The sequence below is a fragment of the Pezoporus occidentalis genome, unplaced genomic scaffold (genome assembly GCF_034315485.1).
Source record: "Pezoporus occidentalis ecotype Australia unplaced genomic scaffold, CSIRO_AGI_Poc_V1 ctg88, whole genome shotgun sequence".
Taxonomy (NCBI): Eukaryota; Metazoa; Chordata; class Aves; order Psittaciformes; family Psittacidae; genus Pezoporus; species Pezoporus occidentalis.
Genome location: NW_026916242.1, coordinates 2,451,587 through 2,479,074, shown reverse-complemented (window position 1 = coordinate 2,479,074; position 27,488 = coordinate 2,451,587). Strand labels below are relative to the sequence as shown.

General features: G+C 37.3%; 1 protein-coding gene across 12 annotated transcripts in view; it reads left to right on the top strand.

Moving 5' to 3' along the window:
* Positions 1-27,488, top strand: part of B3GALT1 (beta-1,3-galactosyltransferase 1) — a 204,657-nt gene that overhangs the window by 72,850 nt on the left and 104,319 nt on the right. For 7 of the 12 annotated variants that reach the window (XR_009961962.1, XM_062604693.1, XM_062604686.1 and 4 more), the window contains one exon: positions 21,583-21,713. The exons of 4 other annotated variants lie outside the window; for them this stretch is intronic. The gene's annotated coding sequence lies outside the window, so the exon portion shown is untranslated. Of the gene's footprint in view, positions 1-4,961; positions 5,016-21,582; positions 21,714-27,488 lie in introns of all 12 variants that reach the window. One more of the 12 variants, XM_062604692.1, reaches the window with a different exon arrangement.

Sequence of the window (27,488 nt, the reverse complement as noted above, 5' to 3'; positions counted from 1 at the left end):
AACCCCAAACTGATGCTTCCTGAAATTTCAGTTTAGGATTTAACTACTACAACTAGGAATATGTCCTAATCTGACATTTAAAAAGGGACAAACAAAATACTGTGTATTCTTTGTTTTGAAACAGCTTTTTTGAATGAACATTGTAAAGTCATAAAGAGGATCAAAATCATTTTGACTTTACTGATAGAAAATTATTTGATTAAACCCAGAGGATTTTGGTAGGGATAAGGATTCATTCAATTAAATATTTCAGAATGCCTTGTTTTCCATTTCGGACCTGAAAAATTTAAGTAGTTGATTTTCAAAGTAGTTAATTTCTAATGGAATAGAAAATCTGATTCCTCTTTATTTAAACTTTAGCTCAGTGTTAAATGTAGCTAAGTTGCAGTTCAAACTAGAATTAATTACTGGCTTTATCAGCTAAATATAACACATTTATATTGATAGTTTAGACAAGAAGATATCTGAATACATATGAAACCCGCTGTTTCTGCAGTTTGGGGATGAATCAGTGGGAGGACTGAACAAAGAAAGATAGTACAGTCAGTCTTCACCTGACAGAACAAATGGAAATTCATATCTCTACCAGAATACTGTGCAATGTAAATCACAAGAGAGAAAATAAATACGAAAGACCAAATAAAAGAGAGGCAGCACACTGAGGTGCATGTACAACTGAAGAAATGAAAGGGAACTGAAAGCTAAGTATCACACCAGTGTAATGGCAGAAAGCAAATTATGCAAACAATCTGCAGAAAGATTCGGAACACTGGAATATACCAACAGGTTTGTCTTTGCCACAGAAGCAAAACCTCGGAATTGGTTCATACCGTTTATAGCAGTTTCAAGCATTCTATAACACATCTTCCATGGCCTTTTGCAGAACATAAAAATTGCTGTATTTTGGAATTTTAACCCCCCCCCAAATCTGTGTGAATTATGAGCTGAGTGTCTGTGGAAACTTAAGAACACCAACATTTTATTTTCTCCATAGTGAATTTTGCGTTCTTTCAAAGGCACTAATCTGATGATAGCAGTATGCTGTTTATCCACTGAATGAACTGTCACACTCTACCAGCATGCCTGAAATCTGGAACTGGAGGAATCAATTCTAATGCAAATGAGAGCAGTTTGGTTTCCCTGAATACTGAAGTAAGTCCTTGCATCTGCTGAGACTGACAACATGGTTGCCATCTGTCCAGCTAGGAGTGTGGCAGCGAGAAGCAACACAGTAAAAACCCCAACCTGCTAGCTCCTCTCTTCTCAAGGCGCTCTGGGTCTCATTATCAGGAGGTCAAATGCTCTACACTTCAGCCAGCACAGTCATCTTCAGAAGCCTGCAATGCTGCCTGCGTTTCATTTCATATATTAGAATGAATATAAGGAATGTTTTTCAGGTGAGCTGCAAATGTTCTGCTGCAAATGAAAGCAGTAAGAGGCTGACCTCCTTTATAATGACATTGAGTCAGTAGTGGGTGTGAAACTCTTGCCCCATAAGTGCATATGAGGCATAATCCCTACTTGTGGATATTGTGACCTTACAGAAAAGTTAAATTCTCATTGTTCTTCAGTGCGTTGAACTCGAACACTGGCTCTCACAACAGCATGGGTATCTGTTAGCTTTCACCACACGTGGGATCCAGGCATTCCATTATGTGAATCAGAAATGCTGTGAGTCTGCCTTGCCATGTGAGGGAGTGTGTCTTTTAGCAGGGCAGTGTTTGGAGGAGTGCCCATGGCTGCAAAGCTGCACTGGCCTCTTTCACCCTGGAAGTTGATGTGGTTGACAGATCACAGATAAAACTGCTGACTTGGGCGTATAGGATCCTGGTGCAGGACTTGCTATGAATGGATGGTATTCATAACTCACTGCAGAAGGCGTGAGAAGAACGAAACGGGAGAGGCTTAGTCTATGACATTTCATATAAAGGTCTCAAGAAAAGAGCAGTAACTGCGTGAACAACTGTAGTTGATTTTCTTTATTCTTTCCCCTTTTTCAAATTCTGAGTAGATCTTTTTCCCCTCCAACTTTTTTTTTTTTTTTTTTTTTTCCCATAGGATTTGTCCACTTATCTGTTAACTTCCCACAAGTTTCAAAAACAGTGGGGGTAGTGAGTCTAAAGAGAAGGATGCAGTTAACATCTAGTCGTTGTCCTTTCTGACCAGTAAAAATAATAACAGATTCTGGAACTCAGAACAATAAAGAGCCTCTTAGCCAAAATATTAGTATTTGGAATTTAGTTGCTTTAGTGGTGCATTTTTTCCTAACAGAAAAACATGCTGAGATGCAAAAAATCTTGGAAAAAAATAATGCTCTGCTCTGGCTAGTGAAAATGGATTCAGTGTGTTATAGAAACGTATGGTTTCTTCCCAGAAATAGCTGATTTTCCTTGCTAGGTTTAAAAGATAATGCTATTAACTTTCACCAACAGGAAGATATTTTAGAGAAGTTTTTGGTCTATTTCAGTTTGGTAGCGGCTGGAGTCGGTGTTCTAACAGACTGGCAGCTCTTAAAGGAGTTGTGTGCATTAACAAATGGGGTAGAGAAAACACTTACTCATAAGTTAATGTAATAACGTAGTAGAGGAACAAACTGTTAAGGAGAGCTCATAAGAGAACCAAGCATGTACTGCTGCTAATATGCCTGAAGGGGAAATTGCAATACAGGAAGAGCACACAGGCTACTGTCAATAGTCATCATTTCATCTCGAGGAGACAGTGTTGAGTTAATAAGAATGTCAGACCAAAACATGTTTGCCCATCAAAAGCATGGAGCCAGCTCATTTCTAGCAAGACTAAACAGAATTACCTCACCAAAACCACGTTCTGAACAAAAGACAAGTGATTGTTCTCACTGTTGCAGGAAGAACTATGTGAAAAAAACAAAGTAGCTACATCAAGTACTTAGGATTAAAGAGTTAGTAAATAAATGCCTTGATAACAAGATTACAGTGACCTCTTCATAACCTATGACTTTCTAATATGATTCACTTTAAAGCTACATTTCATGGTTCCAATTTGATTTCTAGTTGCAAGCATTTTGTCTGTTTGAGAATACAGGACCCCCTCAATTTCATCTGATACTGGATGAAGCTCCTAAGTTTTTTCAACATTAGATGTGCAACAAAACTATTGTCTATGCATGTTCTGTGGAATTTAGGATACCAAATGTGCTGGGGGGGGGGGGGGGGGGTTGGAAGTTTATTCTCTTCTTTGCTATAGTGTTTATTAGGTTTGTGATCTTACAGACTCCTCTAATAGCATCCTTATCAGCATTAACTGCATTCTCTCTCTACTCTGTGCTCCCAAGAGAGAATATTGAAGTAAGGCTTTGAAAGGGTGTTCAACTGTGCTACGACACAAAATCAAGAAAGCCATGGTGAGGTGGCTTAGATACCTGAAATGACTGCCACGTAGCCAGTTTCATGGCAACCTCTCAGTAGAAAATGTCAGTTTTCAGTTTGCCTTTCTTTCCTATAGGGACAGCAAATATTACAGACCTTTTTAAGCCTTGTACTTGACTTGTATTACCAAAACCCCAGTGTACATACAAACCTATCATCCCTAATGTTCAGTATGTGCAAGTCAGACTCCTGAATTAGAATTCTATTTGATGGAGCATCTATTGTATGTTTTATTCACTGTGTATTTGTCAAAACTTTTCTATACTATCTTGTAGTGCAAGATATATGGAATTTGAGTTATAATTCTGGTACAAGAATGAAATTCAGGTTTGTACTGTGGTTATAATTGTGTAGCTGAGTATCAGGGCCATTCCTGTTTGCCTACGCAGTGCAGTCATCAAATCCCCACACTGGTCCAGGAACTTCCCAATTAGTCTCTGTAGACATGAGCCCAGAGAAAGACAAAGGAATTCACCGAACATCCAGCTGTCTTCGCAGCAAAACATTTGACTAATCGTTGCAGGAGGTGTACAAGTGGGGATTTCAGACACTTCTGGAGACTCCCAAAAGCAGCCCCTGCTGTGCATAAGGCACTTGGTAGACGCTGTATTAATACTTAAGGTTGTTAATTAATGCCCTGGGTAGACAATCTGTCAGTCTGAAGGTGTCCCCCAAACAATTTCTGCAGCATTTTCCTGGAGATGCAGGAACGGTAACACAAGACAGTGTTTTGTATGTAATTAAGATATTAGGAGATGGTTTGTGCATAGTTTAAGGTGGTTGACAGAAACAATCATGCATAGGCCGGGATGGTCACTTAGAACCCTCTTCAAAAGATTCCAATAAATTAGCTTTTGTCTGTTAACAAATACTCAATGAGTGTCTGTGCAACACTAGTAAATGTGCGGAGATGGACTGAGTTGTTTCGGGGAGACACTTTCATTTTTCAAAATACTCGTTTAGCATGCAGCCATGTTCTGCTCAGCAGCTGCTTCTGAGGGTAGGATTCACCGTCAAGTGACAAAGATGAACAAATTCCAAGTCTAGAACTTACAATATCTGTATAACTTTTTGCGCTGCTTCTATCAGGAAAAAGGTGTTTTTTACTTCTAAGAGAAAACTCAGAGTAGATTTGGGGAGTTTTTGACAAAGAACAAAGTAAAAAAGAACAATCTGAAAAAGGAATTAATTGCCAAATTTTGGAAAGGAAATGAAGTGAGTTGCTGGAAATATCTAGAAATACTTTTTGAGCAGCATTTGTATGCAAACTTCAGAGTTGTACTTTTACATTTGATTTTCATGTCTTATTGTGCATTAAAGGAAATTGCTTATGCCTGTCATTGAACATGATAAAAGGATATCTTCTTCTAATTAATCTGCCTTTAATTTTAAATACAAGTTTGTTGAGTTAGCAAATACACAGTCTTAATTCAAACATTATAGTTATCCTTTCAGGAAATATTTGATGGTACTGATAACGATGTGCTGCAAGTTACCATATTTATGAATTAAGGTATGTGGACCTACTATGATTTATCTGTGATATCTCCTTTTCAGGGTGTGGTGGAGGTTTGCTGGTGATGAGAGAAGCCACCTTGGGTTTAATTCATGGTAAGAGGGAAAGTGCTAAATACCATCCTCAACCTGCTGAAGGATACTTTGTACTAACAGGCTTAAAAGGAAAGGTAGTACTGTGCAATCTCTGTGAGATAGATGAAATATCTGACAGAGTAAGAGGGTTTAAATGGCTGTGTGACTGGAGATGTAAAATCCAAGGAGCAGTACTTTCAGGTGGATTCTTTTGCGTGTGCATATATTTCAAATCCTTAGAATTCCTTATTCAAAAAGCATGCATAAAACCCAAGCTATCTGTTTGGAACAAAAATAATACAATCACCTTTTTTCTTTAAATTACTGTTTGCACACCAAAGGGCATGAAATATTTCTGAAATTCTACAGAGCACTATGTGGATACTCATTATTTATCTATGAATAGTCATTCCATCAGGAGACATTTCAATTTAGAATCTTATCTGAAGGACTTTCCACTCCTTCTCTCTACATATTGATGTCCTTTCCTGTCACTTGATTTTGTAAAAATAGTTGTGTTTGGCTTTAGTTCACACAAAAACTTCATTACTGGTTACAATTGAGTCTTTGTTTTCAGTGCATCACAGAAACAAAATGAATTGCTGAGATAAAAATATACTGGTTCAAATGTTAAGGTAAGGAGAAATAAATTTGATTTGCAAGAGTATTTTAAGTCTCTTTGCCTTTGCTAGCATCAATGTAAAATATTTTTTAGTACTGTCCCTCAGTAAAGAAGATATTAGGTATTCCTCCCATTCCTATCTAGATGTGTATATAGGTAATATAATTTTGATTAACTGAATTTAGAGAGAGCTGGAACTTTCTAGCATCTTCAAGAATCAGCACTGCAAAGGTTTTTCACTGCTGGCTTATGTCAGACTAATTGCATAAATCACTTTGGCATCAAGTTTGAAAATATTTCAGAAGTGTCTCATTTTTAATGTTAGAAGTTACTACAGGAATCAGCTGCAGATATTGCACAAAGAAGAAAAGGCATTTGGCAGGATGACTTACAGACCAAACTCAAGATATTCTGGGTCTTGAACATAAAACTGAAATTTAGAAACTGAAGATCTACAGTTTGTATTGTTTGTGCAGCTGTTAATGGCACTGAATCATGACTACATCAGAACTTTATGATGCGTTGTGTGATATACGGTAGATAGAACAAATAGTGAAAGATCATAAATAAAACTACTTCCAACAACCTAGCATAAATGGTCAGGGATGGATCTTAAATAACGTGACTCCCCTTCACAACTAGCGAATAATTTGTGCCTCAGTGAGTTTCAGTTGGCAGGAAAATAGAATTCCTATAAAAATATAGGGACAAAGCAGCAACTCCGAGTATGCTCCAGTACTGTTTTCTTGCCAGCTTTGGAGGGGTACTCTGGTTTTACTAGTTGCAATTCAGGTATTCATGTTTTGGTTATGTTATTGCTGAGACTGTGCTGATGTGGCCACAGTGAGGCCCACAGCTTACTATTTCATTCTCTCTTCCCATTTACAAAACACAAATTTGTGTTTTGTAAAAGGAGGGAGTACCTGGCTGTTAGAGTAAAGCAAACTGCCACCACAGCCATTCTCTGTCTCTTTCATGGCAAAAAAACCCATACTGTTGTAGATGGAAATAGCCTTGTAGGCCACAGCACACTGTCGATTCAGGGAACAAAGATGCAGGCACAGGGCAGAGGGTACAACAGGAATGACATACAGTATGTTCCCGTTGAAATAAATACTGTGTTATAAGTACTGCAAGCTAATGGTGTGTAGCTTTTCCACTGAGTCTTTCCTGAGCCACAGAAATCTTGTTCAGACTTACCAGCAGAATAAAAAGAAGTACAAGTATGCAGGACATAGGATATAATTTAGGATCTCTGCAAGAATGTCTTTGATCTTCTTTCTCATTCTCCAGAATCTGCAGCCTCTGTGTGCCAGCATGGAAAGATGACACCACATGGTTAATTGGTACTAGTGAAATGTCACAAAGGGCTCTTTCCTTTGCAAAGTCTTCCCTTGACAGAGGAACAAGATGACTGGCTCCCTGGTTTGATCTGTATTTCTCCAAGTAATTATGCTTATGTCAGTTTAGGATTCTGAATTACCTGAAGGTGTTCTCTAAATGTTGGTTTCTTTTTACTGGTGTGATAGGATATATCTTCAAACGATATGATCAAAGATACAGGACAAGCTGAAATAGCTTTGAAGATCATAAACAGACTTCTGGGAGGTAAAATCTACATGAAAATTATTTAGTCAGATTAAGATGCAGAATTTGAGGTGGCTCTAATATTTCTGGTACAAGGATGACAAATATAAGGGCAGAGATGAGTAAGAGTTTAGGGACCTATATTCTGCATGGCTTCTGGAATTTATTGCAATGAAATAAAGCCAAATTTTTAAGCAGCAGCTACTTCAGAATTCAAATGCCTTTTTTATTACACTCGAAGGTGAATAACTTCAGGGAACTTTTCCTGGAGTCTGACATTTAGGTATATATACTAAGTACTCTCTCACTTCGTCCTGGGAAAATCAGTTACCCACTGGTAAGGAATCTGTAATCTAGCTCTAATGGCTTTTTGGTTTTGGGTTTGGTTTGGTGAGGGTTTTTTTTTTAATTTCACAGGGTTTTGTTTGCATTTGCCATGTTAAAATGTGTTGTAAATATTTAAGTGATCATTTTGAGGTGACATAACTAAGGTACATAATGACTCCTGAGATTAGACTCTGACTAAATTGTTAGATTCATGCTAAAAGAAGCCTCTAATTTCAGGTCAAACACATTCAGAATCGTAGATACCTATTTTAGGCATACTCCGGTGCAGTTCTTCATGCAAGGGAAGTCTTATCCTCATGTAGGAAATCCCTTCATCATTGTTATACCTGCGTGTTATCATCAAAACTAAAAAAGTTTTTCCTGGGAACTTCTTAATTCCCCACTCTTCAACCCTAACAGTAGGTCCTTCCTCTTTTGTCAGGAGAAGTACTTAGATGGCAACAGATAATACTGCCACAGAGAACAGATACGAGCTAACTCAAGCTGATGTAATCTCAGTTAATAAGGAATGAAAATTTTGCAACTATTGAAGAAACGTGTTGCCATATAAAATACTGAGATCTAATTACTGGTTTTAAAGTCTTAACAGATAATTTGACCGTTTGTTGTGGTGTTGTTTTGGTTTTTTTTGTCCTCTAAACAGTCCATGTTGCAGGTGAATTCATTTCACATCATGGAAAACCAATTATACCTGTGCAGTTAATGTCTTGAGACATTTTAATTTCATTGAGGCTCAGAAGGCAGGAAAAAGAGTACAGAAGAAAAACAGCTTGGGGAAAACAGTTGGGCCTGACAAAGGCAGCAAGAGATAGAGTTGGAACTGCGAATCTGAGACCTGATGATTAGTGCTTTTTTAAAGATGTCTTCTGGTTAGTCTTTGAAGCTACATATAGGGGCCCGGCCCTCTTCGCTGCCAGCTGCTTACAATGATGAGTATAGTTCTTGTGCCCTTGACACATGATTGTAGTCAGCATCCACCTTGCTGCACCCGCAGGACTGAAAGGATTTTGCTGCTAGTATATAATTTGCTAAAGTCTCCATGTAAACCTGAGCATTATCATTAAACATCCTAGACAGTTATGAAGTACACATATTAAATGACTCACAGAGAAATATTCAGTCTGTTTATGAAAGATTCTTGCAGAATTTTGAAGCGAGAATTTGAACAGATTTTTTTCAGTACAGGTCTGGAATACAGTCACAAAGTTTGGGATCTTCTAGCTGCCCAGGTGACAAAGTGGTCTTATCACATCAACTATGAGGTAGTGGAAATGTTGGTTCACAACAAAACCAATTAGTATTTTACTCCAAATTACATCACATGATGGAATGTAGAAACCACCTTTATTGCATCATGTAACAATAGTTAAAAAGACCTACAGACCCTCTGACACAAAAATACAGAACAGCCTTACATCTGAAAAGAAGATCATTAAAACCTGGAAAGCAACTCAATTGCTTCACTGTCCAAAATCCCCCTTGGTTTTCTTTAGTAGCAATGCATCACATGCTACTAGCCAGGTGATGCCTCTCCAGATTATTCACAGTGTTAAAGGAGGAATGCTTTAGGCCACAGGGGAAACACATTATTAAAACCTCCCTCTGCACTGGTTCACTGAAAACTCCCTCTTCACAGGTAAAGGGAAAGAAACTGGAGAAGGGCTAGGGGAATTTTAAGTCAGTGCTGCATTTCTGTTCCTCAGTAGGCACTACTATATCTTTCAGTTTGCAAGGGAGCTCTGAACAGCAAAATATGTTGGAAAAGATGTTGTCAGAGACAGGGGATTTGCTGCACTGGTCAAACTGCAGCCATTTCTGTTGTAATTGCAGTCACAGAACTGTTCTGGTTCCCCTTTCTACTGAGATTTGGTTTGGTCATTCCACAGCATTATCGTAAAGCCTCTGGTTATTTGGTGATGCATCAGTGCCAAGATTTGATAACTTATTTTAAAACTCTAGCTTACATGGCTGTGTGCTAGCAGCAGGATTTGATAACCCATTTCAAAGCAGCTTGAAATAGTACCATCTGTCCATTAGCATTTCCAAGGCAAGTATTGTGCACTAGGCCTAGGAAAGGCTGCAGGTCACCAATGTGTTCTACTTTTGACAGATCTTCATGGGCTGTTTTTCTGAGATTGAGTTTGTACTTTTATTTCCTTCTGTGGAAGCCTATTTATTTTTCACTGATTTCCATTAAAGTAAGAAGAGCACTGATCCAGAAACAGTTCATGAATTGCATTATCCAGTTTAATTAGGGTGAACAGAAAGGTTCTCCACAGATATGAGAGTCAGCATTCAGCCTAAAATACAACTTCAAACAGTAATGGCTGAGGCTGGCAATGAACTGAAGTCACAGCCAGTACCAATTACTCCTTTTACTCATTATAGAGTACGTTAAGAATGATGCTACATGTTCTCTTTTTCAGTATTTCATAATACATAGTGAACATGTCTGCTTAATTTTTTCTTAATTCTAAACTATGTCAGAATCAGTCCAATAATGACTTTGAATTGTTTATGTTTTAAGTCAAATTCTTGTTTTGCTTTTTCTGTTTGTCTTAAAAATATTTTTATATCAAGCCAATTAAACATTTGTAGCAGCAAAGAGCTGATAACGCTGTTGTTACCTTGCTGCTGCAATAGTTTTATGGACAGGACGTGAAATTTTGAAGTTCAGTGATAAATCTGTATTTGGGTACACACCAGCTGTGATCCGCGCCAGGGAAGTTAAGGGAAAAAGAGCAGATAGAAGCTCCCAGACCATGTAAGCTTAGATTCTGTAAATGTAGCATGAGGATACCCCTCATGCAAGAGCTGAAATCATATCAGGTGAAGGCAGATGTCATACAAGTAGTTCTCAGATTCAGGCAGTAACTGCCTTGTGTCTCATTCTCAGTAGAGACATATGGTTAGGGAGGACAAGGCTTGACAGAGTCAGGCCATCCTGGGAAATGTCATAGCTCAGTTTCACCATATTGATACTATATGATCATAAAATTCAAAATAAAAATATCAAGAGATTCAAAATACCCTAGGGAACTAGTCTTTATAGCTTGAAATGGTGGGAAAACTGCTATATGGTTAGAGGGTATGAGGGTATGGCCAAGGACAACTTAGGCTCAACAGATCACAACTTGATTATTGGGTCACAGACTGCACTGGTGAATTAGACCTAGCATTTACTAATCTTTGTTTTTTTACACATAATGCCTACAGAACCCATAAATCATACTCTGGATTTGCTGCTAAAGTCTGTGTCTTACCTTTGTAAAACGGAATCCTTGTTTCACAGAATGGAATGAAATATCAAAAAGTCAGCGTGTACAGTGGGACATAGAAACTAAGTGCTTCTCAACACAAGAGAGAATTTCTGACAGTTTGCTCCTCAACAAGGAGGACTAAAACGAGCATAGTTGTAACTTTGGTACACTAGCTAGCTAAAAAGCCGTCACTGTGGCCACTTCCAGCTTTAAAGTATGCTTGTTTGCGTTGTCTCTTTCACCTGAGAATTGAGCTGAAAACTTTTCTAGTCGTTAATCACATATGATAAACCCATCAAAAGTACTGAGAGCACTATATTACATTTACTTACTTTACTGTGTGAGTAAAGACAAAACAAATATGCAGGATTCTGGTGACCTGAAATGTAGTTTCTTCCAGCAGGCATTGCACAGAAAGTTCAGCGTGACCTGGCCATTTGCATTATGTACTCCCATATAGATTGTGCATCCCCCCTAAAGTTCTTTTCTGCAGCAGGTGCAGTCAGTGTTTGAACTGTCAAGTACAAAGTTACTCCAGCTACAGTCAGAGTACACAGGAGGACATGAGAGGTCAGGGGCAGGATAAAAATGGAGCGGCTAGTGAATAGATTGCTTTACATTATTTCCATTGGTAAGCATGTAATTTTAAAATAGTATTGGCACAGCTTAAAAGGCTAGACTCAAAGCCAGCACTCCAGTCTCCTTTGTTACACAAATCTGACCAGTGAAGTAGTGACGGCAAGGTAGTAACATCCTTCTGCATGGAAAGAATCCATGGCTGGAAAGGAGGTGGCACAAACAAATCTCTCCACTGGTAGCATTATTTTTCCAACGGAAATGCAATGCTGGTGCCTCTGTCCCGTTCCAGGACAATATACTGCAGGCAAAGCTAGTTGACATATCTGCTGATCTGCTACCTCCAGCATGTGTGGTCCAGGATCAGGATAGGAGCTCCTTAGAAAAATACATGCCACGCTACCACCATGGCCAAGGAGCATGAAACTGGGCAGAAGGTGGAAAAGTGGGTTTGTACTAAATGAATGAGACCTAGCAGGCATGAGAAATGAAATCCAAATAAACTGAAGTAGAATGGATGGATTAAAAAGAAAATTGATAGTTTTTCTTAGTACATAGTCTGTGTAGAAATTAAAAAATCGTAAGGTCATAAGGTATTTAGTATGTCACATTAGAAGACCATTCTTGTCTCTTTTACAGCAACTCGTCATAGTTTCTTTCTTAAAAGAAAACCCCACCACATTTTTATCTTTTCAAATACAAGTTGCTCACATTCATAATATACACTGTGTGCTTAGTTTTCACATAGTGTTTTTGCTGGTGAGAGTTTTTTTCTTCGAATTCAATAACACTTTCTTAATTTGGAAATAAATCTAGTTTTAAATATTTTCAAACAGAAAAATATAGTTCATTTACATGATTGTTCTCCCTATGAATCATGTAATATACACTGAGAATCTGCTGTGGGGGAAAACTGTTTTCTCTTTTCTTTTGTGCACTATAATATAGGAGTTTCTGCAGCAATAATTTAAAATCCCTAAATGTGGCTAACAAAATCCTCTATTATTACAGTTCTGGGAAAGAGACCTTTAAATACATAGTTTCTGAAATGTATGGACTTAGGAAACGTTAAAAAAGGTGGCATTGAACACTGGGAGAAGCAGTATTAAAAAAGAATATTGCACATGAATTCTGCATGTGGTTTTTTTTGTTGTTGTTTGGGGTTTTTTTTGTCACTAAATGCTCCTGAGATGCACGTCTTCTCTTAGATGTGGTGACATTCTCATAAGCAAAGAGATGTCCAAAACTATCCAGTCTTTGCGGTCACAAATATATCCTTGTTTTACTTATTCAGTTGACATTTCTACTTCTCCTAGCACTGGACATCTAGAGGCAGTGTAAATAAAGCAGATATTTAAGCACAGTAGGTCTGAGAGGCCTATGTGCCTGGCTAAGATGCACATACTGCTGCTGGGTGCAGTGCAGTAATACTTTGAGTGGTTAAGAGGTACCTTATGGTCTGCAACTAGAGCATGGTGGTTACATGCTCAAGGTTAATCAATAATCACAGTTAGGAGAAGTTGCTACCACAGAATCTGACAGGCAGGCGCTCTTGATTTTCATTTGCCTCCTTTTATCACATGTGACATGGTCTCTCTCTCAGTCACTTGAGCACTTTTAACAAGTAACATCCCTTCTACTCTAGACACAGGACATGTTGGTGTTAAAAAATACCTTTTGCTCTCTTCCTGTGCCACATAACAGTTTTCGAGGATTTGTGTGTTTTCAGTAAGTATTTAAGTTTGTTTAGTAACAAAGTATCTCTAGGGAGAGAGAGGTATTTTTGTTTGATGATGTATAGGAAGATGGGAAAAAGAGCAACTGCTCTTGGCAATGTAATTAGGTAATTGTCTGAAGTCTAGGGAAGATTATTTCTTCAGCTTGATGGTCCCATGAATAACAAGAATTAGGTATTCTTGTAGAATTCAGCATGTAGTTGAATGGAAAACGTATCTGCTGTTCAAACTAGCATTGTACATGTACCTAAACCTAACATTTTTCTAAACTATTCATTTTCTGTACTCCATTGTCATTGGTTCCTTTGTTGAGGTACTAAAGGCTGTCCCTGGCCTGGTATTGTGCATAGATAAGTACCTTCTCTCAAAGGAAATGACACTGGTATTGCGATGGCATTTCTTTGCAAAAAAAACACCTTTGTCATTTTCTAGTTATATATAAACAATTTTATAAATTTCTTGTCTTTATTTTGCTGCAAAATGCTTTCTCAGGGATGTCCAAATCTATTTCCACTTAATAATATTTCTACCTAATAATAAGCTGGCTTATTTTCCTACCAGAAAAACCTGGTACAGTGACATGCTAGTAAGCACAGCTGTCTGTTCCTCCCTTACATACAGCCTTTTTACGTAAGTGTTAAAGAATACACATTTGGATACTCAGAAAAATAGCACTTACGACATTACAGTTCAAGTATGCACAGTTTTGTAAGAATCAGCTAGTGTTTTTTTTCTTACAAAAATACTGGAAGTTTTGCAAGAGAATCTCAGGACACAGGAAAACTTTAAACAATAAAAGCCCCTTTGTCACATTCTTCTGTGAATTGCAAATACACTGCACATATAGTAGAACTGGCCATTGTGAATTCACATGTCACCTGAAAAACCATTCTAACACCAGTTATTAAAAACATCTCTGAAATACTGTCTTGAAAAGCTGAAGACCAAAGTTCAAGTCCCTGAAATATATGGAAGGAAGAACAGACAGATTAGGTATCTCTAATTGTGCTGTGGCTGCAGGGTTGTAGCTGGAAGGCCTAGAAATGAACCTGGAAAACTATTCCCCCCCCCAAATATCCACCATTGGAAACCCAATATATAATAACTAATGATCAAATAGTTCTCCCATCTTTAGTATAATTGATTCATGAGCTGAAATACACACACCATGTAAACATCACGCATACTCAAGACTGCCTCACAAAACTGCCATAGTAACTGACACTTTCATTCTGGCCAGTATATTCAAGACTGTCAAGAATGCCTTCTCTTTACCAGACTTCCCAGTCAGTGTCTAATGCGTCAGGAAAACATCAGTGATAAAACAGATTCTAAGTGGGAAAATTCCTGACTGAATTTTAAATTCTGTTCATTGCCAGTGAGAAACCCATAGAATCTCATTCAACAATAATGGGCAGTGGGCCTAGAGGGAAAGTAAAGATAAAAAAGAATTAACTTGTCTGTATCTAGTCAAGGATAGAAAATGAATTTTTTCCTTACATTAATTCTACTATACACGGTGCATATGGCAAGTATAATGGAAAGTGAAGGAAAAATAATATTAGTTTGCATAACATCTTCTAAATATAGAAAAGAGTGAAATGCTGTTTTATCTAATTGTTGAAGACATTGCTAAAAGATGATGATTAGCCAATGCGGTGTGGTGAGAGCAATACAAAGTAGGTTAATCATCAGAAGCTCTTGCAAGCCATATTAGCCTCTAGTTAGTCTTTTCCCTAAGGTATAAACATAATTTGAATTTCAAAAAAGAGCTTAACAGAACATAGTCCCTTCTTTTCTGTTAAATAAGATCTGGACCATAAAGAAATCAACTTTACCTTTTCTAAATGTCTTTTAATCATCTGATCTGAGCTAGCCAGTAGCCTAAAATTGGGTAGTGTGAATATTCCCATGAGCTCCAGAGAAGATGATGGTAAAGCTTCTACCGACTTTTGAGGCCTTGGTCCAAGATAATAAGTACTTTGAAATTCCCCTGCAGATAGATCATCTCTGCTGAGAAAGCTTTTATGCTGTGCTGTGTTACATGTATATGCTTTCCATTCCATGGGGATATAAATCCATATGACATCAGTGAAGTCAGCGTAGCTAATTTATATGACCTGGGCATTTGACACAAAAAATAGCTACCAAATGATTTCCCAAATGTAATATTAATAGAGATGAAAAGCAAACCTAAGAGGAAAAAGCACCATAATTCAACCCATGACTGCGTGTATGGAAAAGTAGCACACTTTTATTATTTTTCTTTTATCTTCTAGATTTTAAACATTCTAAACCTCGTTTTTTTCCTCTCACAATTGTTAGTAAAATCTATTATTGTAGGACTGAAGAGCTGAAGTTTAGTAAGGAATAATAGACTACGTTAAATTTATTTGATCTTAGTCCAGCCATCAAGGGTAGTCATAACAATGAGAATTGTACCTTAAAAATGCTGAGGATGGGGGAATATTCTCTCCCTTCCCCTTCCCCAGCACTCTTTGCATTTAAAAAACATCTGCCTTGCTGAGAATATTACGTAATTCAGATGGAAATAAAAAAGAGCCTATTTATTTTAAATATGTGTATTATTGTAGTTGTTTGTAAGCCCAGCATGATTTTTATTCGTTTTTATGGCTTCAATAACTACCGGTTTTGTAAATTTTTAGTAGTAAAGAAGATCTTGAACTCATACGAGCTTCTTGAGCCAAAATATTTGTCTTGCAGCTTCTGTTCCTCAAAATCATACTCAACAAAAATGATAAAAAATCTAATCATAATTGAACAAAAAGTCTCATTATTATTCTACTACTGAAACAAAATTGCTAAAAAAAAATAAAAGTTAAGAAAATCTACTTTTTTATGCTTGCCTATTAAATTCCTTCATCAAAACAATTAAGTTTGGGTAGTAATTCAGAGGGCTTTTGATCTACTAACTGGAGTTCTTGCTAATGAAAATCAAACATAAAGGAGTTACTTAGCTGTTGAAGCTTCTGGATGTGGAGATTAAAGGGCTGGGCATCTTAGCAGTATAAAAAAGATGCTAGAAAGAGAATTGTATACATATTGAAGTTAACATTAGAGATTTTCAGGAGGATATGGGGGGAAAAGGTAGGGCAGCAAAATTCTGATAGGAAAACACCTGTACCTCACAAAGATGAGCACACCACCTGTACAAATGAATTTTACTTGCCTTAGAGTGCATTTGAGGCACAGAGATTAACTAATTGGAATTCCTACCAGTAAGCAACTAAATTAGTAATAGATACTGCTATTTCTCAAATACTTGGCAATAATTAATATAAGATAATAAAAGACATAGAAATCAAGTAAGGATGTTTTTAAAAGTATGTCAGCATAATGAGTTAAAAATAATAAGACCCTCTTAACAGAAATATCAAATTATACATTTGAGCGAGTTTTGCAGATGTATGCTGATCACATAATATGCAGGGTAAAAAGAAAATATACACTACACAGTAATTAGCAGATTAGTTAAACACAATAAGAACTGTATTAAAGCCCATGACTAACAAGAAATTTCCCAGCTCAAGCAGCCAATGAGTATGATCAGTTTTCACATCAAACTAGAGTATTTCTGGGGCACAGATTAGCATCAGGATGAAATCAGTAGTGCTACAATAGTAAAAGAGGCACAGAACCAGGGCCCCTTTTTATACAAAGGATTATGAAAGGAGTAAAAAAATCATGGAAAAGTGTAAGCATATGTAATTGTTTAATTGAGCTAAAAGAGGTTTAAAGGATTAAGAATAACTACTTTTTTTCAATCAGAAAAGCATCAGATGTTATTTATTCTTTCAGCTGGAAACAGGAGACCAGTTGTTTGGATGTCAGCTTTAGAAAAAATCGTTGTATGATAGTTAAAATGCCCACTGGAAAAGCACAGTTCAATTAAGCATAGTCTGCACAGATCAGTCAGAGAAGGTCATAGTTTAGTGATGCGCAGGAGTACTGTGAAGATGTTATTGCGAAGACTGATGAGAGGAATTCAGTAGATTTATGATACCCTGATTTGACAGTGCCCTGCCCTCAGAAATTAATGTATATAGGACAGTGTTAGGACATAAGGGGTAACTGAAACTGCTACTTAAAAATAAGAGGTGGAAAAAATAGATTTAAAAGCTTGCTTTTTCAAGTTGTCATGGAAAGAATTATGTAGGCCTAAATAGAATGTCTAGTACACCCCTATTATTTGGTATAGGCCAAGGATGCTGATTTTTTCCTTTTAAATCGCAAATTAATTTCAAGGTTGTCATATTATCTAGATGAATCAGTGGATGAGAACCAAAGTTTAGTTTACTCAAAAGTAAACCCATATGAAGAATCTAGCATGCATATACCTTGCATAAGTAGTGCCATTCAGAAATAAGGTGTGAAAAATCCCTGAGCAGTGCCCTTCTGTGTATTGCTAAGTAGAATATCACATACTACCCAAATTTTGAAACACAATGCACATTACCACCCAGGCAACCAGTCCTAACAGGAACATAATACAACTTTGTGCCATGCCAAAACATGAGGTCTTTACCAAGCCTTTGTTTGGACAAATTTGTTGTGTAGGCCTACATTCAGCAGCTTTTTCAGTGCTTACCTGGAAGATACAGCAGTGTAAAATTATTTTCCATAAATTCTGTTGGTGCCTCCTATGGATCAAAAAGCTTCCTATACAAATATTAAGCTATCCAACACAACTTAGAAGAAGAGATCTAGAACAGAATAGATACAAGTTTTTAGTTATCACAGGGAAGGTGTCACCTTCTGTGAAATGCAGCGAATTCTCAGTGTAATTGCTGAAGACCTCTACCAGATCCACATTTGAAGTTCTTTTAAGATTTCCCTGTAACTGAAACTTGTGTCATCACTGAAGTATTTAAGTTACATTAAAAAGAAAATTGACTTTTTCCTAGATGAGATTTGAGACAGTATAAAGTAATCAGAATTATGAAAAATAGTGTAAAAGACCAAGTAAAACTGAGTCAAAATTCTCATTCTGAGAATCAGAAATTATGGGTGCAAGAGATAAGCCTGATGGGCCAGTATCACAAGATTCTTAGAATGAATTAAAACCTTCATTTGTTTTTTTTTTCTGAACTTTTATTTCCCCTTGATCTGGCCCAAAGGAAATTTTTTTCCCTACATTTGTGAAAAGCATTTTCTAGAAGAGAGACAGTCTGCCTCTTCTGGTTCATTCCTTAAAAGATGCTGTGGTCCTTGAAGCTTTCAGCCCTGCTGTAGGTACTGTATGCACAGAGGGATCCTTCCCCAGTGAACTCGAGACTTCAGACCCTAACATGCTTTACTCTGCTTCACTGCATGTAATGTATAAACACTAGTCAGTACCCTGAATGCTATATGCTTCTGAAAACTGAGATTTACAGATGGTAAAGAAACTGATCTGGCTTAGTTAGTGAGACAGTCTTGTAGAAGCTAAAGGAACCAGCACAGATGGAGTGACACCCCATCTGATTATTTTTGAGCAATGGGAAAGATGTAGTTCAGGTGTGGACAATCACTCCAGCTCATTATTATTTTAACCAAGCCATTTTTATGTAAAGGTTTTAAAACAGAACCAAGTTACCATGGAAACTGATTGAAGCAGAGACTTACTGTAAATTCTTTTCTAGACAAGGATAACAGGACTGACAGGTGGGCTGTAAAAGGAATATGAGTGCAATATAGGGTTAGGCATGATAGCCTGTTTTCTCTTCCTAAAAGTGTGTCTTTACAGCTCTGTTTTATCTCTACTATTTTCTACAGTGATATACTGAACGTATTTTGAAAGAAGCTCCACCCAAATGAATGTTTTATTTTGTCATAATCCTTTTTGCAAGGGGATGTACATGCCCTGGGGAAAAGAGCTGAAGGGCAGGGCACTCCACTTACTTTCCCAAACTATTATGTCTTGCCAGAGTCATCAGGGAGGAAGAGCTATCACTCAGGAAACACATTTGCATGAGGTGCCCTTTGCTGCCAATGTTTATATTTTGCCTCTGAAAAATGCTCTAGGTACATTCACACCGTAGCACAGTACTCTTCTTGTATGATATGAAAGAAAGTAGCCGGGGAATAAAGTCTTTTTAGTGAAGAAATGCCCCATTTCCCTTTCTCAAAAATGTAGAAAATATACCTATTTGCTGCAATCCTATTCAAAGTCAAAATGATTTAACTCTGTAAATAACTTTCTTAGTCTGATGGATATCGGTAAGAATAACAGAGATTAGAGGACACAGCCCCCAAAATACAGTGCCAGAGATGTAAGAAGGGAAATTGGCAGAGAACGAATGACCCCAGAGCATGTACCTTTTCCACTTGGAATAGTTAGCTGTCAGCACTGGAAAACATTTCAGAATATGAATATGCAGTATTTTTTTTACATCTGTGCCGGATGTTTCTACCTGCTGTGCTTAATTTCAGAATCTTATGTTATCATTAGAGAAAAATAGTTCTCTTTTCCAGTATAATTTTCTACCAAAAGGAAGGCGGGAGAATTGGGGGGGGATCCTTACTTGAACTCATCCCGATACTCTTCTAGCCTGAAGTTTCTGCTTCTTGGTTCCAGCTTCCAGCTGGATCTGTGTTTGTACATGCCCTCCTGACATAAGCCATAAAGCAGTTTTCCGCTGGATTTTAAGAGGTTTGCTTGTCATCAACAATCATAGTTGGTCCCAGTGCACTAGAATCGCAATAGGTAGTCACCTTTTCCAGCATGTTTGCCTTACAGCTAAAGGTAATGGCAACAGCTGGTTTTGTTGACAAAAGTAAATATACTTCTCACCTTCAGTCTCTGCCTTCCTCAGCAACGTGGGGGTGGGCACATGACAGATGGTTCTTCCTAGCTAATCACAGTGTCTGGTGTTTGGCATGAATTTCCAGGCAAATAGAATGCTTTTCATTTAATACCCTCCCTGTGAAAAGCTGGACACACTCATAAAATGTGGTATGCTCTAAGGAAACACATACTACATGTTAAAGCATATAAAGGTGTGACCAGTCACAGAAATCTGCAATAAATGATGCACAACCTAACTGGTACTTGTCATAATTTTAATGACTGTGCTTATATGTAACACTTTTAGCCAGCGAGACAAAGAGAAACATGGGGCCAAATTCTGCTCGTTTTAGCCTAAGTTCATCTTGTATTCAAGGCTCTGTCCACCATACTTTGTGTGTCTGAGCCGCTGAAGGCTGCCAGTCCAGGTTCAGTGGCAGGCAGGCTTCTGCAGAGGCTTGTGCAGTTCTTGGGATTGAACACTCAAGATCTCCATGGTAGAGATAGGGTAGAACCATTTTCATCATTTAAAAGAAGCCACTTTAAGTATTTCTATGCTTTTTGTCTTCATTCTGACATAAATCCTACTACAAAAGGGCTAACAAATAGGGCTGTTGTGTTTCTCAAGCAAATAAATTCCCCAGGAATGTAGAAATCAATTTAAAGATAATGGCTTTCATTTTAGAAAATGCGCCCCAAGAGTCTACAGTTGAGTTCAGTTAAAATTCATTAGTACCATTATACATTCCCAAATTCTGATTGTTTTTCATACCTGCTTGTATGACAAAATTATGTCGTTTCATCATCATCATGATCAAATTCCCCATACAGGCATTTATAACTATAATGGACTTAATTAAGGAAGTCAGAGGATTACAAATGAGAATGTTAGGAATAGCTAAGTTCATAAAAGAGAACAATATAGTTTTTATTTACAAACTCATGCCTAAAGACATGATTGTTCAAAAGCAAAGGTGCAAAAAAGAGGCACAAGAGCTGGAGAAGGGACTGTTAAGAGTTGGGGAAAAGCCAGGAAATAGGTTCTGGAATTAAAACAAAAAAACACAACAAAAAAAACAAAACCAAAACAACCAAACAACCCATGAAAGAGTGACAAAAGAGAAAAGGAAACAGACAAACTTCCTTTAGATTGCAATTCAGAAAACTGCCATTTACAGTATAGGGGAATTTCTTGTAAGCCTGATCAGAATTCTGTGAAAAATCACTGAACGCTGCAGTGTCTCTGATAGATACCTTGTTATAAACTTCAAGATCAGCTCTAAAAGAAAACAGATAAATGCTGCAACTAGTTTTTGGCACTTCTAAACATGGCTGGTCACTCTGAAGGTTTTGCTTGGGTTTCTAAAGGACAACATGCCAAACACTAGTAGTTTCTGTTTCTCATAAGCCCACGTTTTGTGTTTTAAGACACATTATTTCTGTGTGTTTGTATTGCCACATTCTTTTCAGAAAAAAAAAATAATTACATGAATGGATTATGTGCATGGATTTAAGTGGTTACCTATATAAAAATAAGGTTGCAAACTTATTACGTCAGAACTTGACCCCAGGTCTCTTATTGTTCTCTCTCTGTTTTCATTGAAGACAAAAAGAAGAGTAATAAATGTTTTTTGTTTACCCATCTGTAACTCTCAGGTATTTGTCAATGCAGGTTTATCAATATACAGTCCGCACTGGTTTCGTATGTGACAAGGAGGCAAGAAAACAGTGGAGAATGGCAGTAGAGATGATGCAGATAAGCAAGAAAGAAAAATTAAGGACAAAAAGTTTCTGAAATGTCAGGTAAGGAATTCAGGTGATTCTGTATAAAGTGTGAAATGTGTAAAGACTCATGTAGAATAGCTTATGCTTACCTTGCCCCTCCCTACTGTTTCTGAGAATTACCACTTTGTGTGTCTATGAACATATGTATGCACACACACATACCCTACTCCCACCCACTCACACAATAAATCTCCTTTTTGAGCAAAATTGTCATTACCCTCAGTGCAGATATTTACTACACTGGTATTTGACATATCTTTGAATGAAATCCATTTTCTGTATTTCATTTTGTTTAAATAAAATATTGCACTATTTCTTAGAGGAAACCAAACAAGCAATACTTTTCCAAAGGAGTAAAAGACAGTTGTGCTATGTGGTTTACTGTTCTTTCTCAACAAATCAGTTCTAAGTTCTCAAACCTGACATTATCATAGCCTGGTGCTGATCTCTTGGGGCATTACACGCGCACTGCAGAAAAGTATCATGTGTTATGACCTGCCTCTTCCGTCTTAGATTGGTGACAGATGGAAAGGTCATTTGGAGCTTCGGCACACTTCTATTTCCTAAGCCTGGGTAGAGAAGAGTAAAAATGAATTTACTAAAGAGCAAATCTGGAAGAACAGTGAGCAACAATTCATCCTTTGCTCCTCTCCTCCGCTGCTTTGGTGAAAAGTTGCTGTACCACTTCTAGTGACATAGTGAGAGCAGCAAATGCAATGGGGACTCTATGTTCCCTGCAGCCTAAAACAAGCTGAGAAGATAAGCTAACTGTTATGTTACATGATGCAATTGCTCACGACAGAAACATTTTCTTAATTCCTTAGGTAGACTTACTTCTAGAATAGACTGAATTATATTTTTGCCACAAGCATAAGATGGAAAGAAATACTCTTACTTAGAAATTGCATATCTGTCATTTGCCTGTCTGTCTGTTTAATACTTGCCTCTCCTTCCACTCATAAAACTAATGCTAATGCGAGATGCTCCTATACCAACACACATCAACTGGTAAGAAATGCCGGGTTTCGCATTCCTATGTAATATCAAGTTATCACATCCATTTTGTACATATACAAATGAAAATCCCTTTAGAATTTAGCATTGTAGGCATACGTTTGTAGAGCCCATCTACAGACCTGTGTTATGCTTATTTTTTAACTTTCATGGAACAGTATATAATGCTTCCACACAGCATAGTTCAGATGATTGACTCCAAACCTGTGGAAATCCACTACTGACATAACACATTCTATGTATCCCCAGGACCGATACAGACATTAAAAACAAACAAACAACAAACTCATTATTACTGTTACACTGTATCAGTTATATGTTGTGCAAGTCATGATAATGTAATACTGTGTTTATGCTAACTTTCTGAAGTTTGGTAAGCTTAGCACATTGAGAAATTCTGCCTGTTCCTTTGTAGGTTGTTGATTCTTGCAAAATGACGGCTGCTGCATTTATGTTAAAAAAAGGCTCAGAATGTCAGTAAGGATGCTTCTAATGGAAGCAGCAGAATAATACAGCTAGAGTTTCTCTAGGACATGCCATATTCATCAGTTACAAACTTGGGAATGTCATTTTGTAAAAGCTGCATGATAAAAGATGCTGCGTGGTGTACAGCTGACTCTATTTGCCATATGGCATGTTATTATTTTGTGTTACCTTGGGGAGTGCTCTCGAAGTGAAAGGATAGAACACACACAAGGCATATAGAATAATAAACACAAATTGTATAGTTTTTAATTATAGCAATAAGGTCTGTAACTAAAATGGAGATGGAACTAAATATAAGAGTCGAATATGTGCTGTACTGCTCTCAAGCTACCAAAAAGCAATAAACTCCTAACAGGAATATTTAAAGAGAAGGAAATTGCCAGCCAATTGCCAACCCTCAAAGTAGGTTGATTCAAAAGTTGGCAAATGCTATGTGCAGTGCTACACACATTACCATAATATGGGTTTACATCAAAAACACGGTTTTACATGGGGTAGGCTGGAGAAAACTTTTATATCAGTAATCTTTAAAAATGAAAATCCAGATGTACAGTTGTAATAAAACCATCAAATGAATAATTAGAACAATAAAGTGGGGGGACTATTTGCTAAAATCAACTAAAGAATCCTAAATTACTTGTGTCAATTTGATATAGGATAAGTGAGCCGTTGACAGGGACTAAGAAATCCCAAAGCAAGCAACATCTCCAAATTTACAAAAGCTTTACTTTTACAATACATCAGAATTGACAAGCAGATTGTTATTAATACAGCCAGAACTTAGCCAAGATTTAAGGAAAGTAGGTGCAATGGAAAAGTACTCTTTCATTGTGGCAATATTTGGCTGCACATTCAATTCTTCCCATGCCAGCAAACAGCTTCACCCCTCCCACCCTGTAGTGCCATCTTTGGAGGTGTAGCCTAACTCTTAAGCAAAGCTCAGCCAAAGTTAGATCATTCTTTGGGAGCTATTATTCAGTCACAAATTTTAAATGACAAATTTTGTGATACCAAATGATAGAAATGTACAGGCTTGCTGGTTTTGGGAATAGCTTGGCTCTAAGCTTCTCAGTCCATTAGATGAGGCATTTCATGATCTGTTACAGGAACAGAATATTTTAAAATTATTCATACTAATTGTGTAATACTTCAGATGACATCTTCAAAACTATCATCTACTCAAGTGTTCAGTTTGAGCAGCCAAAAAGTAGATCATTCCCTTTAGCCAGATCTTTAGCAGAAATAAATCAGAGAAAGTCCAGTAACTCTCAGCATTTCCTATTAGTGGTTATGCATTTTACTTTTCTGTTCGTTTTTACCCGCTATTAGGATGATAATTTCCTTTTTTTTTCTTCTTCTGTAAGACATCCAAGTGACTCAAAGTCATTTAAAGACAGCAGAACCTCACAGTAAAATGAGAAGAGGATCACAGCTGTGATCACAGCTTCACCCTCCTTGCACTCACTACCCAAACCCACTGGGTACAGTTTACCAGTCTCAAGGTTTGACAGTGCACTAGTTTACATTTGTAAATACTTGCAGCTCAGTGATGGCAGAACAGGTCAAACTGTTGTGCATTGCAAATTACTGCATCCGTTTTCATTTCTCAGCTAATGTTAATACCAACTCATGATTTGTTTTCCACTTTTATTATCAAAATCTATGAAGATTTCACACATTTCAGTTTAAATGCCACTCATGCTTATTCCACACGTAACATTCTCTTCAAGCCATAAAAAAGGCTGATGCAAAATGACTGATGTCACTAGATGAGAGTTATTATTTAATGAGAGATAAGAAGTAGGATAGAGGGAGAAGTAGGGTGGGGTGGGGGAAGTCAGTTCTTGCTATCATACTCAAGGGTATCCTTCTCTTTTAAGTTAGCAGGAATCTTGAATATGTGTTAACTGACAGCTCAAGTTTAAAGACTCTATGTTGTAAACATACCTGCTGAATTAGCAAACATTTGTCTATTACTATCTTCTTTAAAGGAAAGGTATTACTAGGGTAATATTTGTATACTTTTTTTTTCCTTCTGCGAATGTATTTAGTTCCATAATCATAGAACCATAGAATAGTTAGGGTTGGAAAGGACCTTAAGATCATCTAGTTCCAACCCCCCTGCCATGGGCAGGGACACCTCACACTAAACCATCTCACCCAAGGCTTCATCCAGCCTGGCCTTGAGCACTGTCAGGGATGGAGCATTCACAACCTCACTGGGCAACCCATTCCAGTGCCTCACCACCCTAACAGGAAAGAATTTCTTCCTTATATCCAATCTAAACTTCCCCTTTTCAAGTTTGAACACTTTACACCTTGTCCTGTCACTGCAGTCCCTAATGAAGAGTCCATCCCCAGCATCCCTATAGGCCCCCTTCAGACACTGGAAGGCTGCTATGAGGTCTCCACGCAGCCTTCTCTTCTCCAGGCTGAACAGCCCCAACTTTCTCAGCCTATCTTCATATGGGAGGTGCTCCAGTCCCCTGATCATCCTCGTGGCCCTCCTCTGGACTTGTTCCAACAGTTCCATGTCCTTTTTATGCTGAGGACACCAGAACTGTACACAGTACGCCAGGTGAGGTCTCACGAGAGCAAAGTAGAGGGGCAGGATCACCTTTCGTGATGAAAGATAAGCAGCATCTGACAGAACTAGTGTTTACATTACCCTAATAAATCAAGAATTTACAACTACATTTTTAATACTTTGATTTCTGTTATTCTGATTAACTCTGTTACCTCAATAACAAAAACAAATGAATGCACTATTGCATGATAAATTTCAGGTGGAGCATTTTAATGGAAAAATAACCTTTTTAAATACTTAGTGATTTCTTATGAAAAGATAAACATGTTTAATTAAATGCCAGAAATGGATTTTCAGTATCAGTTCTTCAACCTCAAATCTGATTGTAACATGGTAATTATTTTTAATCAATTTTCTAAATATTTTCTAATAAATTTATAAACTAGTCAAGTCGCACATCGAACAACTCAGGAAAACATCAAGAAAATAATAAATGGAAGGGCTTAAGAGTTGAATTTGGGGAAAGAATTGTGTTCCAAAGTTTTCTCATGAAAGACAAAGGGTTTTTTCTGCTAGTTCAATTCATTTATGCAGTTGTTGTTTGTTTTTTTTTTATTAATCAATCATGACAGTTCTATAGTATAGTATTGATTATGTTAGACATGTACACATTTAAAGTCTTCAATTAGTTCAAGAAAATGCAGATAGGCCAAAAATTTGCTATGCTTCAGAGGAAGAATGTTCAATTGCATTTAGCAGGAAAATCACCAGTAAAGTACTTTTATCTAACCACAGTTTTTAAGTAACCAAAGGGTGAATGGCGACAATAGCTTAAGAGAATCCTTATATCAGGAAGAACAGAATCCCAAAGGCATGACTTCCTCAAGTAGTACATTGTGCATGATAGAACCATACTGTCAGCTGCGCACCCCAGTTTTAGTGAAATTGCAGGATTTAAAAATTTGGAGCACTGGTTACATAAACTGAAAATTGTTAGTATGGGCAACCTCTGACTTTCATTTACAGAGGCACTAACATACTTAATTTTGTAAGTATACGTTTACTTGAAAACTTGAAAAACAAGCAGTTGCCCTGTGCTTTGGAGGTGCACGACTTTTGTGTCTATTTCAGGGTTTCTTTTGATAAGTATTCAACTGTCATTTCTCATACATTTCTTCTGTAAAGATACTCTGCTGGATATTTGCAGTATATTGTGAACAGATGTTATTCCTGCTCTGCTGATTCATGTTAGGGGGCTTGTGTCTTTGATGGGTTGTGAAGGGTGGATGAAACCGTAAGTGAAAAACACAGAATAATAAAGAAAATATTTAGGATTTCACTGCTTTTTCTAAATGAGGTTATTCACAGCAAATTATAAACTGGTGATTCCACACTATTCTAAATCTAAATCTTATTATGCCATCAAAAGCTGACAGACTTTCAGTGGAAATGACTAGTGAAGTCTGAATCCTCATCACCCAGCATGATCTGTTTCTGCTGTAGTCTGGAAACAGCCTCAGTACCATTTAAGAGTAAGGACCGCAATCTGCCCTTTATGGTCCAACAGTGTGATCTGTAATACCAGGAATTTTCAAGGTGTGGTAAGCAAATCCCATTTCGCAAGCATGGCTTTTTAACTGTAATGCATGTTTGGGCAATCGAGTCAGTAGTAAACTACTGTGTTTAGCTAGCATTTTGTTCCCAAAGATGTACATGTATGTTCTTGATACACTGTATAGGTTCCAAAAAATAAGAGAAAACAATTA